The 15,120-nt window shown below is 37.9% G+C and overlaps 1 long non-coding RNA gene across 1 annotated transcript in view; it reads left to right on the top strand.

Annotated features, from left to right (window-relative positions):
* Positions 1–971: 971 nt before the first annotated feature.
* Positions 972–15,120, top strand: part of LOC144588482 (uncharacterized) — a 41,129-nt gene continuing 26,980 nt past the window's right edge. Inside the window, exons 1-2 of the long non-coding RNA XR_013544069.1 lie at positions 972–1,094; positions 4,610–4,692. This is a non-coding gene — a long non-coding RNA (uncharacterized LOC144588482). The remainder of the gene's footprint in view (positions 1,095–4,609; positions 4,693–15,120) is intronic.

The raw sequence follows: 15,120 nt of genomic DNA on the forward strand, positions 1-15,120 counted from the left end.
TCTGCTAAACATCATTTTTAGTTTTAGTGTAACACTTATAGTACAGTCCTTTAAATTTTTACTCTGATTTAAGCCCAAATGGGGTTCCTTCCAGGTAAAAAAAATTCAGGAATGCAACATTCTCATTTTATATTTTAAGAAATGAGAATGAAAATAAATGGCATTTTCTAAGGGCACTTGCAAATAGCATGCATTATCAGTGATACCAAATTAATTTGATACGCCCGTGATTCATTTCCTTCTCCCTAAAATGATTTCTGAGTCATAAATTTAATTTTAGAGCTCTTGTGCTTTTTCTGGTGTGCTTGTTCTTTCATTTTTAAGTTTGATTTTTTCCACAGCTTGTTTTGCCATGGTGGGAAAGGTGAGGATGGCAAAAAGACAGCGCTTACAATGTGACTAATTTTTTTAAAAAGGAAATACGTCTGAATGTTCACATCATCATTTTCTTTCGGCTCAGGATTATTTCCCTAAATAGCTTTGTCATTTGGTTTTCTAAAAATAAAATAAAATAAAATAAAACAGTTCCCTCCTTTCACTATTTCATATCTTTCAAAAATATTTCCCCATCCATTTTTAAAGTGCCCTCAACTTACTCTAACCTTGAAGGCAGAATTGCCATTGTAACCGTTTTAAGGAATTCATCAAAAGTTGCCAGCATTTATGTCATCTAAAGGTTAATTACATATATTGCCAGCTCCTGCGAGTAAGGTAGCCTTTATACTTGCGTCTGATATAAGACTGTAAAGGTATTCTTCTTTGTGGAAGAGTAGATATGCATTTTAAAATAAAACCTCTGTGACTCCCCCTCTTCTACTGAAACAGTCTGAGCTGTCAGTTTGCCTAACCTTTGTTTGCCTGTCACTGTGTTCCCATGATTAAATGTGAAGATTATAATCATTAACTGTGCCAGAGGTTTACTGTGGGTGGAATTTTGATGTGTGGATAACATTCTGTTTTTACTACGATGCCAAAATCAGACTCCATCTCTTCCAGCTCAACACCTGGAGGTCTCTAGGTTAGCTACTAAGGGCTCGCCACATTTATGTCACCTGACTTTAATATTAAATACTGCAGCAACGGCAGATTGGAAGGTATTTCTCTATGGTCTTTAATCTCTACCATTTCTTTTAACTGGAATAATCTGTTGGACATAAATGAACTTGATTTGACCTAGACATGAACTTCTGAAAAAAAAGAAAGAGCGAAAGAAAGAAAGGGGGTGGGAAATCTTATTTAATACACAGACAATCCAAGATTTTCAGTCATTAACTAGTTTTCGCCTGGAGCCTCATAAGAATGTATCAAACCTACATCTCCTTTGAAATCTCGCCAGAGACTCCTTTCTTAATACTCTGTTGATGAGTTCACAGGAATTAGTATAATTTGCAAGCTCTTTTAGAATGGTGGCAAAATTATGTCTGAAACAGAAACGTTCATTTAATGCGAATCTACTGAATGAATATTTTGTAAATAAGCAAGAAATAATATATTGCAATTTAAGGCAAACATGCTCAGTGCCTATCTTTGAAGACCTGAACTCGGAAACGTACAGCATTAGGATAGATTCACCGTTGACATTATGGCAAAACTTAGGCATGTATCTTGAAAGGTGGGATTAAAATATACTGAATTCCTGTTATTCATAAGGAAATTATAGATGTGCTATAAAAATAGAATGTATATTAAGAATTCCCTGTACTACAATGGTTTCATTAGCATGTGATGCCTCAAAATAATGTTTGTTATCTTTTATTTATTTCTTCTTCTTCAGACTGAGGTGAACATTGAAATCAATGAACAGAATTCTGTATAAATATAGTTTACCTGTGCCAAAACGAACACTTTTTAGGTCTCATAGACTTAGACTAATTAAGTTAATAGAATAGTTTCTGAAAAGTTTAATTTCGACTGGACAAAATTGTTCTGCAATTGTTATGGTTTTTTTTTTCAAAGGTGAAACATTACTGAGTATGTACATGGCAATATGGTATAAAACACAGATGGAGGTTCTCACACATTATCATCATAGTTCTTGCTGCTGCTGTTATTCTTGCTTTTCTTACTATTCCAATGTGTATCTTGTCTTTTATCCAAATAGTGCTTAAGGTGTCTACCAGCAGTAAGATTTAAAATAAATGCAAAATAGTTTTCAGAAATGTAAAAACAGGTGATTAAGATATCAATAAAAACTGCTTACATTAACAGTTGATGGAACAGAAAGCTACCTTACTTGCAGTAGACATAGCAAATTAGTGTATGAAATCATGATATGCCACAACATGCTAAAATCCATGTACTTTATGCAGTGCATTAAGGAAAAGAATGTATATTATTTAAATCCTGATGTTTACTGTATTTTGCACCTCAATGTGAATGGCTATGCTGATCAGAGCTGACCTTCTGCTGAACTAGTCTGACTGGTTCACAAAGGAAGAGTGTGTGAAAATAATGTATGTATTCCTTTGAGAAATGTGTGGCAATGAAGTTGAAGGTCTGAACATCAAGTATGTCCTTTCCTGGACTGGATAAACTACACAGAAATACAAGGCAGGATCCAGCCAAATGAAACCATTCTAAGTATCAAGGAAAAATGATTTCTTTTACTCTATGATGTTATTGTAGTTTTTGTTTCTGGTCTATTTGATTTATTGTGCTGTTAAAAGCCCAGAACAGTGCTTTGCACTAATGGGGCAGTATAAAAATTGAATAAATCAATAAATAATTTTGTTTGATTCCATCATATTGATAAGAGTAGTGTTTTCACATCTTGAGAAACCTGTGAGAAGAAAGAGACATCATGAGAAGAATTCACAGAATTGCCAGCCAACCAGGAATTTGTATGTGAAAGAAACAGCTAAAACACACACACACACACACACACACACACACAGAGAGAGAGAGAGAGAGAGAGAGAGAGAGAGAGAGAGAGAGAGAGAGAGACGTTATAAATAAATAAATAAATAAATAAATAGATAGATAGATAGATAGATAGATAGATAGATAGATAGATAGATAGATAGATAGATAGATAGATAGATAGATAGATAGATAGATAGATAGATAGATATTTTAAAAAACAAACTGAACACAGACCCACTTGAGGCAGTAGGGGAAAGACTGCGAATTATATGTAGTTTGCAAAGGAACAAGAACATTAGGAACGGCTGCTAATATTTTTTTAAAAATCAGTATAGGTAGGCAGTACAAATTATTGCTTCTTTGTAAACACAAAGTTATTGACCAACTGAAACAAGGATGGAAATTGAATATAGGTGAGATGGGGGGGGAATCAATGATATAGAAAATCATGGGTTTTACTATCCCTCTTTTTTAATATGAGGCATGTAGCTATGTCCATTCTCTCTCCCTCACTCTGCCCCGAAACAGAAAGCGCAGGGGACCCAACTGCAGAGGGAGCCGTTAACATGGTGCCCTGATTGAGGGAAAACACTCCTTTTCCATTAGTGAGGCTTTCCCTGCCATGTAAATTGCAGGTGTACACGTGTGGGAAAGAGAGCAGTCTGACTCCTTCTACTCCACATCCTTCTTATTATCCTATTCTAATCTGTGGCATCTTCTGTGCTTATTTTTTGAACAAGAAGAAAATAACAACTGTACCTGCATCTATATACTAAGGGTGAAGTATAGTTTGGCTCTAAGTGATTTCTATCTGCATAAAGAACAAAGCGATTAGCGGGTCCAAACTTTAGACATCAATAGAGGTCTTTTTGTAACTGCACATCAAGTATAGTAGCTATCATTTCCCCAATCGGTCCGTTCCCCCTCCTCACCAAAACCTCCTTTTTCCCTACTGTCATCTCACTCCCCCCCCCCGAGCCTCAAATCCTGCATAATCTTTTTGAGGGGCTATTTTATAAAATATACAGAGGCAAGCCTGGGTTTGGTGCTTGGTTTTTCTATCAGCAAGGAGTTTGTTTGTGTTAATTCCATGAATTCATCAGAAAAACATGCTCATTTTAAAAACTGTACAGTGGACCCTCTACTTAAGGAATTAATCCGTATTGGAATGGTGGCTGCAAGTCGAAAAGTCTGTAAGTCGAATCTCCATTGACCTACAATGCACTGAAAACCGATTAATCCCATAACCAGTGGTTTTTATTCTATTTTTATTCCATTTTGGTTTTTTTCTGGTCTGTAAGTCGATTCTCTGGCTGCAAGTCGAATCTAAATTTTGCAGCCAGAGAAGTCTATAACTCGAAAAGTCTGTAAATCAAGCCGTCTGTAAATTGAGGGTCCACTGTATTGCCATCATTTAAAAAAAAAGACAAGACAACTTAACAGCAATAAAAATGCCAAAGAAAGCTGATAGCTCAGGATTACATAAAACAGTAAGTGTGGGAAACAGTCATTGACATACGAAATCAATTAAAGAACATACAGGGGATCATAAAGGAAACACCTGTAATCATAACAGACAAAACAAAGGTGGGTGGAAAATCCTCAGAATGAAGCCTTCTAAAACCTTTGAAAGGTCTAGCCAAAGGCCTTGTATACAGAACAACCAATTGAGACAAACTCTTTGTCTTTCCTCTTAACACCTAATTAGGGATGAGTGACAATTTTGTTTCCATTTGGTTTTACTCAGAACTTACTGAAATTGTCAAATGCCTTCAAATTTGAGATGGAAAAAACCATCACTGTCAGGACCATCCATCCAAGACCAAGGAGGTGAGTTCATAACCCTTAAAAGTCTGGCTTTGAATCCCTGCATATTAACCCATGTTAACTTTATTCAGGTGCCCAAAAGGGCAAAGGGAAAAAGAGACACTTCAGCCCAGTCCCCCACATCCACACTCCAGCCGAATGTAAGGTATATTTGTGTGTGTGTTCTTGGTTTTAATAAGGACTCAGATTTGGAACTTGGGACTCAGGACTTAGAACAGTGGGCCCTTGACTTACGGAATTAATCCGTATTGGAACGGTGACCGCAGGTCGAAAAGTCCATAGGTCGAGGGTCCATTTTCCATAGGAATGCGTTGAAAACCATTTAATCCGTTCCAGCATTTAATGCGTACTGGCTTTCAGCTTCCAGGGCTTCAAAAACCCCTCCGCTGCCCTCTGTCGCCCGTCCACGGTGCCCTCTGCCTCCTGTTCCCACAGGGGCAAGAGGCAGAGGGCACCAGGGACAGGAGACAGAGGGCAGCAGAGGGGGTTTTGAACCCCAAGAAGCCGAAAGCCAGCAGCAGGCTCAGAGCGGCTTTCGGCTTTCCGGGCTTCGAAAGCTGCACCCGCTGCCTTCTGCCTCCTGTCCCCGTGGACAAGAAAGGGAGGGAGGAAGAGCGAGCTAGAACTCAGGACGTGAAATCAAATCAGGACCCAGGGGAGAATCAATCTAGCTTAGTACTGAGAGTATTGGACTGGTATCTGAGGGTTCCAGCTTCTAGCCCCCATTGATCCATGAAGCTCACTGGGTGAACTTGGCTAAGTCCCTCTCTTCAATCTACCTAACAGATTTGTTGTGAAGTGGGGGGGGGCAGGGATTTCTTCTGAGGGAGGCAGAATATAAATCTAGCTATTCCACCCACAATTTCTGAACTTTAAATAAACCCCATCTTGTATCTGCCATTAAAAAAAGAGCACCTCCTCACATTTCAAGATGTATTTGCTTTACATAATTTAAATGCATTTCATCTAAAATGATCTACATGTATTTTGCAGTTTTGAATGTGTTTTCTTTTAGACTTATATTAGTATGTTTCAGTTGTTGAGAACTGCCTCCCAGCATTTGAAGGAATGGGAAATCTGGTGGATAGTTGTGTTCTGATTTTACTCATTAGTCTGAGAGATGCATCTAGGGCAAAGATTTAAGTACATGTTCAAACTCTCCTGTTGCAATCTAAATGGTTTTTTTTTTATGAGATACAATTTATTCCATTATAATAAAACCATTGCTACAGAGGGTTGTCAGATTAAGGCAAATCAACATATCAAAAACAGCACACTCTCTGAATATTTCAATTCCTTTAAAATAATTATTCTTGCCCCGATTGAACATGATTCAGAGTGTAACTGTTTACAGAAGCAAAAAAATATTGATTTCCAGGGACTGTGGATTAGAGGGCAACAGCACTACATCAGGCAGCTGAGGCAGGAAAAAGGGCGGGGCACAAAAATAAAAGAAACAAGGAGGCAAAGGGAGAAAGGCAAATTGCATTTTAGATAATTCAGACATAATATGCATCTTAGTGGGAGAAGGTATTCCACATAGCAGATGTCACCTGGCAATCATTTATGTTCAATTTATGTAGCAGTTAAAGAATCTCCCCATCTCCAAGTAGAAACTCTCATATTCAAGAGGTGAGTCATCCATGTTATCCATGGAGAGAATTCCACCACCATCTCTTTCTTTTTTCCAGACCTTCCTCACTGATACTAAACATTTCATGGCATCTCGCTGGGGGAGGGTGGTCCTTTTCGGTTCTGCTTAAATTGTGAGTTCACATGGCACTCTCACCGCCCGAGTTGTTCTTAGCGGAAGTGACATTTTTACCACATTTGTCTCTCACCTCCCGTAATGTGAAAACATATATATGATGAACAAAAATAAAATAACACATCAATAAATACTAAGCACATTATTTCCTCAGGACAGTCCATTTTCTTGCCCAGCACTAGCTGCAGCCTTGCAGTGTGTGTCATCATTTCTCATTAGAAGTATAAACCTTTACTCATTTAGTTCTGTCAGGCAAGAATGAAGCATTTCAAACATTATCTCACCACAAGGCGAGATGATAAGAGTTTTTATGCATTTTTTTTATTAGGACTTGTACCAGAAAAAAAAATTACATAACCTTATATTTTGCACAATAACAGAAGTGTTTTTACACAAAAACTTTTTTGTACTAAATATATTTGTGTGTTCTTTCTTTCTTTCTTTCTTTCTTTCTTTCTTTCTTTCTTTCTTTCTTTCTTTCTTTCTTTCTTTCTTTCTTTCTTTCTTTCTTTCTTTCTTTCTTTCTTTCTTTCTTTCTTTCTCGAGCCACAAATTCTTACAGTTGTTGACAATTTTTTTTCTTACACCCCTATCCCCCACCATTGGCTACAGTTGCAGGTAGTGATGGGAACGGACGTCCAACAAAAACGAGCAATACTGAGAAGTGTAGTCGCAGGTGATTCTTGCCCATCCCAGCCCCAGCTATACACTTTCCCCAACGGATGCATTTGACAACTTTTCAAAGCATCTGGGAGGGATGGTCTCTAACTCTCTTGGGCTATAGTGGCAAGGAATTTCTATTATACAGGAGAGCCACTGGAAAAAGATGGAGCTGAGTTACTTAACGGCTTTAATAAAACATGCTGAGTAGTTTAAAGGAAAGGGAATGAAATGAAAAGAGAGAAGAAGATAACCTGAAGCAAAAGAGTGCAAACAAAAACCTAAGCAAAAAAATAAATAAATGTTGAACTGAAAATGATAAGGAACAGAATGGTGGCTTAGCAGCCCGTTAAGGAACTCACAATATCGAACAGAGCAAAATAAGTGCCAGCCAAAGGATGTGCTTTTGATTGAACGCACTGGGAAAAATGCCATACAGGAGGTAAAAAGGTTGCTGAGCGTCGTGTCTCATTGGCTGCTTGTACCCAATAGAGTGGAAAGATACAGGACACTCAGAATTAAAAATTAAAATGATCCACATAAATAATTACACTTGAAACTCAGAACATGAAAGTCCATATGGGAGGCATGATAGAAATATATTTAATGTATCTGGGCATCATTTCCAGCAAGGGCTGGGGGTGGAGAAAATGTATGTGTGTGTGTGTCAAGTGCATGCATGGGTGTATAGTGTGTGTTTAAATCTCTGCTCATATTTCCCTTGAAGTCACTAGAAGCCACTGATGCTGAAATAATGTGGAAATGACTCTATGAGCTGCCTTTTGCTGTAGCATCTGGAGCCAGATTCAGTGCTTGTGAAACGTTCCAGAGAGAACATTCCAGCACACATTGACACAGAAGAAACTCCCCTATGGTTCATGGGCACTTACTTCTGATATGGATGTAAGGTTGCACCCCAAGAGGGTCAAATGAATCTGTGTCGGGCTCCCTGTATGCAAGATCTTTATAACATCAGAATTTACTTAATCTTGCCTGTCAAGTATTCCCTAGTTGCCACTTTAGATTCTCAATGGGCAGTAATCAGATCTGCCATCTTTCCTTCAAAAAGGAAAACTTCATGGTTTCTGGCCTTAGCTGTTTTATTCAGAGGAGCGCTGTAACTCTTCATTGCCTGTGACTAGCAGTGTTATGTCACCATGCTTTAGTAAACAATGATAATGATATATACTATACATGCAGTGCTTGGGCAGAAAATATATGTGGCTTTAACAGACAGCATTCCTGTGGCATTTTAATTGCATTACATGAACCACATGCATAGTATCATGTCACATCACATTTCTCCAAATTCTTCCAGGAAATTCAAGAGAACATTGGGCAACCATCTATCAAATCTGCTTTGATTTGAATTTCTGCGTTGAGCAGGGGGTTGGACTTGATGGCCTTATAAGCCCCTTCCAACTCAATTATTCTATGTTTCTATGAAGCTATGGAATTCTATTAATATTTTTGAATATATTTTGTATGTTTAGAAGGGTTTTGTAAAATTTGATATATGTTGTGCACATGTTGCCACTGCTACATAACACATTTGGTGTGAAAATCCGGTAAAGTGTCCTTCCTGTTGCCGCCTTCTCTCTATCTTGTTTCCCATAACAAGGCTGGAGAACACAATGTTCGGAGTGTTGTATATTTTGGGGTAAAAGAAAATGTTTCTTGGTTGCTGAGCACAAATGACTGGCTGATTATGTAGATTTTTAATATGTGCTTTTCCAAAAATTCAGATGTCACCTCAGCTAAACTCCTAACTGTGCTTATGAAAATTGATGCTGGCAGGTGGTCAGGTCCAATCAAAATGGAAGTAATTTTGTGCAAGTTTGTAAGAGTAGTAATTCATACCTCGAGACAGCAGTGGCTTGGACTGTAGTGAGTTTTGGGTGTGGCTGAGGAAGAGTATGTAGAATGAGAAAGAAAAAACTTACATGTGGCTGCTGAGGTAGGTTGTTTTTTTGCCTGACAAAAAAACAGCTTTGACATATCTCACTGGAGTCCAAGGAGGTCACTGGGACTCGGACTGGCACAGTTATTTGAAGGTCAGTAGAATCACGCTTGACATACCAGTATCGTCAGCTGGAAATTGTACTCGGGAGAGGGTATCAGGTGTATACGGTAGCAGAGCAGCTCTTCTGGCAGATAGAAGCCAGAGCAAACAGATGTCACATGAGAGGAAAGTGGGTGCACAGTACAATCTTCTGAAATGCAATCATACGGAGTATAAGTATGAGATAAACTTTTACAAAAGAAAGAAAGCCCAGCGAAAATGAAAGAAAAATGCCTTTGAATGCCCACAAGGCACAGCTAGCTTTTCAAAAGAGAAGCCAAAATAGAGGGAAAATAATGAATCCTGCTGATTTTACAATCCAGCATGTGCTGCTTCCATTCAGAGAGGGAAAGTACTGCCATGGCCTTAATTTTCAGCAGTAACATGTACTGTTAAGAGGAAAATATAATTTAAATATGCTCATTGATTAAAATGGCATGGGCAGCTCTTAGTCTAAGAAACCACGATCACCTCTCCTACTTAGACCAAAGCTGTCCCCGCCCTTTTGGGTGTAATCTCAAACACACCTACTGTATCGGTGGGTGACTAGCAATATACATTGTGGTGCCTACTTTCAAGATTTTATTTATTGATTTATTTAAACTATTTTGACGCCACCTTTCTCCCTCAAAAGACCCAAAGAAGCTTACATCACTAAAAGAATATTTAAAAGCTAAAACAGTAAGTATACAGATCCTAAAAAAGTATTAAACAAATACTATATTAAAATGGTAATTAAGGTCAATATTAAAACACAATTAGAACAACAGAGCACAACAGTCCATTTAAAACGCCTCTCAGACCACCAGTCGTTAAAGAAAAGCCTGCCTTTTCCTTAACAACCAAGGAAAGGTCTTTGCCTGCCTGCGGAAGAACAGCAAAGATGGTGTCCTTGTTTGGGTTAAAATGTTCAAGATGTTACTAACTTCAAGGATTGTACAACCTTAACTCTATATAAACACATATGCAGCAATATTTCTTGCCAATCAATGTATCATCATGTTAAATACTCCTACAGTGTGAATCATTAGCCCTTTTTTTAAAGTGGGCATCTCCCTCCAGTGTCTTTCTCCTATTTCCTTTTTTAGATTATTAGGAATTGGTCCTAAAATGCAGATACAGTATAAGATGAACAGTATAAGATGTCCTAAAATGCAGATACAGTATAAAATGCAGATACAGTATAAGATGTACAGTAGCTCCAAATACTTTTATTGCCCCTTTTAGCTTTTACCTGATGCCATTGTCATTAGATATTATTTATTCCACTGTTGTGTTGATATTGTTTTAATTAGCCCATGAGGACTTTTCCTGAAAGGTGAAATAAAATGCTAACATTATTACATTATTAAGCAATGATGCATAATCTTAATCAGAAGGGACTGCAATAGTGATAATAATAATGTTTTGTTATATGAGAATATATAATATATATGATATATATATATATTATATATATAATATTATATTAATATATATTTTATATATTTGTTATCTGAGAATATATATATACCTGATAATGTGGTGCAAGAAGAGGTAGATCTGTCACCTTTCCCCCTCCATTTGCCTCTGAGTGATATTTTGATTTAGTATCAGTTACATAAAGTGAATAAAATACAGTGTGTTTTCTAAACCAGAAATAGGGAGAAATAGGCCCGTGTGTGTGGCTTGAGAGACGGGGATCAGCCAAGGAATAACCCACTAAAACAATAGAGTCATCATCAACATTGCTTTACATTGCAGTCCTAATGCAGTGTGTCAGGCAGTAATCAGCTCCGTTTCACAGTGCTTTGCTCCATAAAAGCAGATTTGTTTAACCACAGCCTCCATTTCAGCATGACTGAGAATGAAGAATAACCAGCGAAGCTCGGCAGATCTCCCGGGTTAGAGCATGGGCACAGAGTGAATCCATCATTTGCTGAAGAGGCAGAGAAAAGCTGACAGGCCCATTCATGCCTCAGAGTCATTTTTAGGCCTATTGAAAATTAGAATCTGTGCACTTTGGATGAACTTCCCTACTTCTTAATTTAGCACATGTAGGCATGTGGCGAAGCCTGTCTGCCTCCCAACAGAGCAGAGATGCTCCTCCAGGACAGAAGCCCCTCCAAGCTCTTTTGTTACCCTTGACACAGCATGCCTGTTTGAACTTTACACAGGCATACAAACTCCAGTTAGAGGAGGATTTCAGAGTTAATTAAACACTGAATTTGTTTCTTTAGAAATCGCAGATGCCTCAAGACTGAGTCATAGCATTTCCGCAACCTTTTAAATTTGGGATTAAAGGTGATGTCCCTTTATTAATACTATTCTCATCATGTTTTACTGGTAATATAGTTTCCATTCTTCACAGACATATGTTTCCTTTTTTAAAAAAACAAACAAAATGGATTGCAAATGTGTATGCGTGTGTGTCTACATCGTCTACACGCTTGCAACGATTATTTTTAAAAATTTCTATTAATAATAATTTTAATTATTTTTAATGCTGCATTAAAATGATGAAGAGCAGTTGGAAGATTTTGTTGTCCTGCTGATTGATCTATAGGCATTGTCTATAAAATAAAATAAAATAGGCAGCTGGAATACAAATTGTAGAATCATCCAAAGAAAGGCTTAAGCCAAAACATTTCATGTTCCGTTCACACTGTCAACATTGATCCTTCAGTCAATATTATTGCAAGTGACAGTGGAGAGGCACAGGAAGTACCAAAGCACAACAAGTATGAATACGTACGTGAAAAGTGACAGGTTATATTAATCTGCAGAATTCGGCATATGCTCACTGCTTTGTCAGAATTAACGTATAATACAGGCCGGTATGTAAATAAACACATACGTAGAGGACAGTGAATTTCCCCCTTTTTTTCAACTATATTTGTATGGACAATTAATGATAATTTTGAAAATTTAGAATATTTCCAAGGAAGGAAAAACACAGGGCAAGTACAATGTCTCACATTCATTTTTATTGACACCTGTGGGCTGCGATATTTTCAAGATGATTGCACTTCTGCAAAATATGTAATTTGATGGGTCACAGATTTATGGTGAACTTTGTAGGGGGGAAAAGTGGGATCCATTTGACATTCAAGGAGAAATGGAAGTACATGCATTTCTGTTATTTGTAAATCTTTTTAGCATTCCCACCCACTATCTTCCTGATTTGTCATGAATTAAACTCTATTTTGTACATTGTTTTCACTGGTTTCTCTCACTGTCACACATCATGTATTTTTTTTTTTTAAAGAGGCAAGCAAATTAATTTGAAAGGGTCAGAAACTATAAAGCAATGGATAAATCGGTCATCTCATTCAAATTTCTATTAAAAAGTGGAACAGTGCTATTCCAATGTACTGTAATCCAAGTGGACAGTTGGATGATTAAAAGGTAAAAAGTTCAATCCTTGAGAAACAGCAGATACTGTTATTGGTTGAAATTGTCTTCAACTAAACAAGAGCAACTCTAGTCCATATTCCCCAAATCATTTGATGAAAAGCAGGTAGAATTTCACTACCTGATTTTTCTTGGGTCATTCTCATATGCATGCGCATAAATATGGAAGGGTAATGGTGGGTGTTATGTTTTTAATGACATATTTAATTACTATGTCAGAATTTGAATAAAACATACAGCCTTTATTAGTTCAATGCACCCAAACTTATCATATATTTTGTTTTAACTGAATTTTTCAGGTGCTGATTTTTGCATTAAGCAAACATGGTTAAAAAGGTATCAAGAGTAATTAGATCTTAAAACTCCCTGCACCAGTTTCACCATATCATATTGTACCATGTTGTTGATGATGTTATGTGTTGTCATGTTGCCTCCAACTTATGGCAACCCCATGAATGAGTGACCTCCAAAATATCATGTCCTCAACAGGCTTGTTCATCTCTTGTAACCTCAAGCCTGTGGCTTCTATTAGGGAGTCAGTCCATATTATGTTTTTTCTCTTTTATTGCTGCCTTTCACCTTTCCTAGCATTATTATCTTTTCCAGAGGATTGTGCTTTCTCATGGTGTGCCCAAAGTGGGGCAGCCTCAGTTTCAACATTTTTGGCTTCAGAAATAATTCAGACTTGATGTGGTCTAGAACGCACTTGTTTGTCTTTCTGGCAGTCCGGGATATCTGCAAAGCTCTCCCACAGAACTGCCTTTCAAAGGAAGCAATTGCTTTCCTGACAGCTTTTTTCCTGTCAGGAAAGTAGTAGAGAAATATAAATGCCATGATCTCCATTGTCACACGTTTTTCCCTCTTGTCTCCCTCTCTTTCTGCCTCTTTCCCTTTCTCCCTCCATTTCTCCCACTCTTTTTGCTCTCCATTTATGCTAAAACCCCAGGTCTTCCAAGAGTTATTGTCCATTTTTTTTTTGCATACCCATTCAAAAGCATGTAGGAGGAGGCCAGATGATAACTAAAATATTCCATCACAAGAAAAATGGATGATCCACTTGTTTGGGCACTGTTAGGTTAAATGCCATGTAGTAATTTGGGGGCAAGGGTTTGAAAGGAAGAGCTGCTGGCACTGTATGTTTATACTTTTCATTCTTCCTTTACAAAATTGTCTGGCCGTTCTGCCCCTCACAGAAGCTACCATTTGTCTTTCAGAGATGAGACAACCCTTTCATTCTCCTGAGAGGTATATTTTGAGATAACATAGTTTGGTCACAGTGTTAACCACTGCTGTGTGGAAAAACTGGGGGTCTCCAAAGTAGACACGCCCATTCCTCTTTGTTCAAAGAGAAGAGACACCAGTGGTCAGCGGAGCTGCACAGCATGTTTATCCACAAGGCAAACATTTAGCGCTTTCATCAGTTTCCTTTTATCTGCCTCTTCCTGTCAGCACCAATCAGCTCAGCTTTCGATCTGATGAGAGGGCACGAGTGTCATGGCAGAGAATGTGAGCTAATGAAAGTGTAATGCTTTGGTTCAGTCGAGTAGAAAATTCTCATCTAGTCAACAGACAGTGCAATCTGATATGATTGAGTTTTTAGTAGACATGGCTATTATGTGTTTAAAGGTCCAGGATTGTTACATTTCTCCTTAATCCCGTAAGCAGGGAGCATCTGCATTTTTCTCATTGTGTTTTCTCCCATGAGAGAATCCTTCAGGAGAGGTAAAATAAAAAAAAGCCCCCAGCCACCTTTTAAAAAAAGTTTCTTGGAAACAGTTGTTATGTCCGTGCCAGGATTTTTGTTACAACATTGATACGATGCTGATAACATTGACTTTAATTAGAGAAAGAGTTACTGTAACTATCAAAACCTCAGATTTTTATCACGGTTGGAAAAAACATGTGCTCCAGCTGCTTTTTTCCCCAACCCTAAAGGCAGATTTCTGAAATTGAGCAATGCTAATAATTTTCTTGCCTTGTGAAATCCCATAGAATGAAAGGGACTTTCTGATCCATCCTGGCCCAGCATGGCTTGGCAGTGTAAGAAGTCAAAACAGCAAGATCAGACCTCAAACTAATTTTGGCTGGGGGCACAGTTGTGTAACAGGAGAGAATGGTAAGACATAGTGGTTAATCTAATGGATTCATGCAGTGATGGAGGTGCTCTACATTCACACAAAGAATATCTTTAAATACACACAGAGAAAGACACAGATACAGACACACACTGGCAGAACTAGCACAGCAACGTAGAAATTAGGAGCAATTTCTTGTGACAGGGGAGTGAACATTGAGCAAGTCAAATACATAAAGCCATGGGTTTTAACTGAGTTAAATAAATGGCCACTGGTGGAAGAGTGAACATAACACCCTCCCGAACAGAAAAACATGAGTCCAAGGAGGAAAACCCTGAGTTATTTTGTACATCATGTTAAAAGGTTAAAACTTGCTAGATGTGCTCCAAATCCTGTCTCTAATGTAAATGCAAGCAAGCCCTGTGTCTCCCCACATAAACGTCTCTGGTCTTTCACATCTTTGAGGGAAAGAC

This window comes from Pogona vitticeps, chromosome 3 (assembly GCF_051106095.1).
Source record: "Pogona vitticeps strain Pit_001003342236 chromosome 3, PviZW2.1, whole genome shotgun sequence".
In the NCBI taxonomy this organism is placed as follows: domain Eukaryota; kingdom Metazoa; phylum Chordata; class Lepidosauria; order Squamata; family Agamidae; genus Pogona; species Pogona vitticeps.